Raw genomic sequence first — 4,601 nt, 5'->3', positions numbered from 1 at the left:
CTATCTTTTGTTTTAAATTTCCACTTCTAGAAACCTTTTCATGAGAAAAAATATCCTGTAAGAAACAAAGGACACAACCTAAACTGATAAATAAATTAAGGTACATTCATAATACAGATGACTCTACAGCTTTTAAAAGGATGATATCCAAGGTATTTTGGAAAATAACATTTAATGTAATTTCAGATTACCTTTTATAGTGCTATTTGGCAATGATATCAAAAGTCGCGAAAACCTTCATACTCTTTCTGCTGCCATCTTTGTTCCATGTTCCCCTCACAAAATGTCCTGTGCAGCCATAGAAATTGCCCCTGCCACAGAGCAGGACTTGCCACTGCCCAGGCTGAGAAAGGGAGTGAAACAGAATCTGACATTGATGAATCAGCGCCACAGCTGGAGGAGCAGGATTCCACAGAGGCGACCACACAGCAAGCCCAGCTTGCAGCTGCAACTACGAGAGGTGAAGAACGGGCCAGTAAAGTGACCCACGTTGAAGTGAAAAGAAGGCTTGGAAGGCCATGTCCACCCTGGGTCTTCGACGGGTTGTAGAAGTTCCTACAGTCATCATCAGGAAACCCCAGAAAATCCTCTTTGTTATCCCAAAGCCCAATGTCTACAAGAGCTCAAGCTTGAAATAGTTTTGGGGGAAGCCAAGGTCAAGGACCTATCACAGCTACCAGCTACTGAGACATTCAAAGTTCAAGGTGAAGCCATCTGGAACTCCATTTGCACAAAAGGAGAGTGAAGAGGAGGAGGTTAGTGAAACAGACGTGGAAGTTAAGGACATAGAACTGGTCATGTCTCAAGGACATGGGTCAAGATCAAAGACAGTCTGAGCTCTGAAGAGCAACAGTAATGATATGGTAAATGCTATTATGGAATTAAAAATGTAATCATCCAAAAACGAGGACTCTTTTCTTTCTTTTTTTGTTCATTTTGGTGTTTCAAAACAGTGAACTGCTGCTTGTTTTAAAATTTGTAGTTTCTATTATTAATACAGTTATGGCTTCTTCTTGGGGGAAAAAACCCCCCCTTTCCTACTGCTTGGCCCATCAGTTCTACTTCAGTGATTTTTCTTTAGGAAATAATCAGAAAGACGCAAAGAAAAATTTCTTTACTGATGCTCATACAAACATTATTGATAATAGCCCTGGGCCTCCCCTTCTTTCATTCAAAACCAAAAACAAAAACAGAAAAGAGAACAAAATAACCTAAACGACCTAAGAGAAAAACAATAAATGGTAATACCACGTCATGTAGCACTGTCTCACCCTTAAAAAGTATGTTTTAGAAAGACATGAAAAATTATCAAAATAGACTGTTGAGTAGGATTCCCTTAGCTAAGCCATAATGCTTGCAAGGGCTACAAGACTTATTTAATTCTCTAAAGGAAATCTTTCTGACAGTTGAATATGCACTCCTAAAGACTAGCTTGTCGAAAAGATTTCTTTATTATGCTAGGGATGTTCTTGGTCCTAACGGTCCCTTCCTTTAGGCACTGGTCAGTCTCTCCTCTCTGGCACTCACTCATATGCCCACCAAAACCCATGGTAAGGCTTCCTAGTCTTTGCTGGATTCTTCTAGGTTATTTTCTAGTCTTTGCTAGGGTCTATAATTAGTCATCGGTTCCTTCCAGGTTACTCCCCAGCTGAGAGTGGAAGGGTTGGGGGAAGAGACCTCTAATTTTTCTGGTCTTGTAGAGAGAAGCATCTATAGCACAAAAAGAAAGCATTTGCCAGATTTAACTTGCCCCTCCTGGCACACTCTTCTTCGACCCTACCTCTGGTGCATTTATTATTCCTAAGCAGACTCTGTGGCTCTTTTCCTCCTGTTACCAAAAATCCACCCCCCTCCAAGGAAGGGATTTGTGGAATAGAGAGAAAAGCTACTTTACTACAAATGCACATATTTGGTTTTCCTGAATGGCAGAGTTAGGAGTCTCCTTTATCTATTTCTATTTTATTTTCTCTATTTTTCAAAATTTCAACAAATAACATATGTAAATGATAAAATATGAAAACATGCAATGCCAAATTAAAGGTTTTTAAAAAAATCTGTTTAAGAGTGTTAAAGAAAAAGTTATTCAATGACACTTATTAAAGCACAGTAAGGAAGACTTTATTCAGGACCATTGTGAAAAGTACAGGGACCACAACAATGGGACTTTGCAGTAAGGGAGAGAGATGGGGCTCCACTCGCAACACAGCATGTGCAAGTGGGAATTTATGGTCAAAAGGCAGAGTCAGGGTCAACATCAGGAGAAGGGGGGATTCTGGCTAAACTGACCTAACAATTTTTTTTTCCTTTTTTTTTTATATTGAAGCAATTGGTTATACATATTTGTGGGATAGAGTGACTATCCGTATTTGTGTGCAATATGTGATGCTCAAATCAGGATAGTTGGCATATATGTCATTACAAAATGTACTCATTGTGTCCATTAACCAATTTCTCTCTATGACCTAACAACAATTGCTGAAGGCAGGTCAGAAAGATCAGATAGCGCTCAGGGAATGGTAGAGGATGAAGAACCTGATCAGATGATCAGATATGGAGGGTATATTAGTCTTTTTCTGCTGCTTATAACAAAATACTTGGAAGTAGGTAAGTTAGAAGAAAACAAAATTTATTGCCTACAGTTTTGAGGCTGGGAAGTCCAAAATCCATCTGATGGTGGCGACAGTGACCCAGCAGTCTCACATTGCAAGATGGTGGAAGCAGAGAGAGAGAGAGAGAGAGACAGTCTCTCCTCTTCTTTTAAAACCCTCAGAACCACGCTCCTGACCACCATTTTTAATCCTTTCACTACTGCACGGTCCTACAATCCAATCACCTCTTCAAGGCTCCACCTTTCTCCTACCATAATAGGATTTCCCACCCTCTTAACAGTCGCAGTGGGGGATGAGTTTCTCATCTATAAAACTTAGGAGAAAATTCAAGTCTTGGTGAGTTTTGGGGGAACATAACTCAATCCACTACAGAGGGTGATCAGATGTCAGGGGAAGGGGATTCTTGCTAAACTGACTTAGCAGGGTTCTTTGCTAAAACTGGGTTTTACAAGGAAGTGCACAGATGGACCTAGAAGGGAAGTTTGGTCAGGCAAAAAATCTGTCAGAGTTACTATCCACGATCTCTTTGACTATTGGGGATTTCTTCTGTGTGTGTTTTTGGTTTTAAACGTTCTTGAGTAGAATTACATTTTCCTAATCAGTCAAATTTTCTTATCACTATCACCTCTCCTAGAAATACAGGCATCATCTTATTACTATTATTAAAATGTTTGTCGTTGTTTAGAACATGGATTTCAGCATAAATTATATAAGCATGTCCCTATATTCTAGGAGTTACTGGGGATAGATACTTTTTAAAGTCTAATTTTTAGCTCATAAAGCTAATCTCGACCAAAATGATCTTTGAAATCAGTGGGAAGTCTGTTCAGAGCACTGAAGAAAATGAAAAATAAGCTGAAAGAAAGTGACTCTCAATGATTTGTGATGGCTTACCTCTTACATATGCATTACTTTTAATCTATTTCAAATTAGTTAGCTTTTTATTTTTAGCATATGTTCTTGTATTATGCATAGCCTGTCCAATTAGTTTTGGACACTCTTCTTTCCTAATTGTTTCTACAACTTTCAAGTTAAAAAATCAAACTCTAATATTTAAATTCTCATTTTATTATTATTCTTTTTATCTTCTGAATCTTTTTTTTCAGAATACCTTTCTTTGTTTAGTTTATCATTTCCCTTCCAGTGGTGTTTTTTAAAAAATGTAACTATTTATCCTGAGTCATCTCTTGGGAAGAATTTTCCTATTATTTCAGGTGGGGTGAATAAATCTCCACCTTGGCACTATGGAAGTTTTGGGTTGGACAACTCTTTGCTGTGGTGAGCTGTTCTGCACATTGTAGGATGTTTAACAGCATCTCTGGCCTCTACCCATCTCGATGTCAACCACACTTGTTGTGACAACCAGAAAATGACTTCAGACATGGCCAAATGTTCCCTGGGGGTGGGGGGTGGAGATGGACAAAGTTGCTTCGTTTGAGTTAGGATGAGTTTCAGGCTTATATCATCATGTTCGATCACAGTTTATAAATGAATTATTCTCTGGAACATGAGAGTGAATAGGCCCTTCAGGGTAGGATATTTTCTTTTCAGACAGCACACAGATAAGAGCCTAGGAAATGTCACACTTACTCAATTCAATGACCCTCCATTCCTGTTATTTTCTTTCTGTCAGTGGCTTCAAAAAACAATTTTGAGAGTGTGGTGATATCTTCTTCTATCAATCTCAAAAGGTCAGACATGGAACCCCTGCCCCCCCCACGCCCCCATCCCAACCTTCCTTGCTCTTCAGGAGCAAAATGTGAAATGTGGATGAAAGCCGAGTTTACCTCCAAAGGCTCCTTTACCTTCCTTCCCCTTCAGTCTGGTCCTTTCCCTGCCACCCATTTCTCTTGGGACTCAATCACATCTCCTTTTGCTAGGTTGGTTCAGGAATGGAATATTTTCTTTTCTTTGGCATGTTAATCTCCCTGAGCCTCAGATTCCTCCTCTGTAATTTGGCAACATTAATATATACCTTTCAGGGCTGTTTAA

General features: G+C 39.2%; 1 pseudogene; it reads left to right on the top strand.

Moving 5' to 3' along the window:
* Positions 1–283: 283 nt before the first annotated feature.
* On the top strand, positions 284–836 carry LOC134370416 (nascent polypeptide-associated complex subunit alpha-like; annotated as a pseudogene).
* Positions 837–4,601: the final 3,765 nt, after the last annotated feature.

The sequence above is a fragment of the Cynocephalus volans genome, chromosome 2, assembly GCF_027409185.1.
Source record: "Cynocephalus volans isolate mCynVol1 chromosome 2, mCynVol1.pri, whole genome shotgun sequence".
Classification (NCBI taxonomy): domain Eukaryota; kingdom Metazoa; phylum Chordata; class Mammalia; order Dermoptera; family Cynocephalidae; genus Cynocephalus; species Cynocephalus volans.
This window is presented reverse-complemented; position numbering and strand designations above follow the sequence as displayed.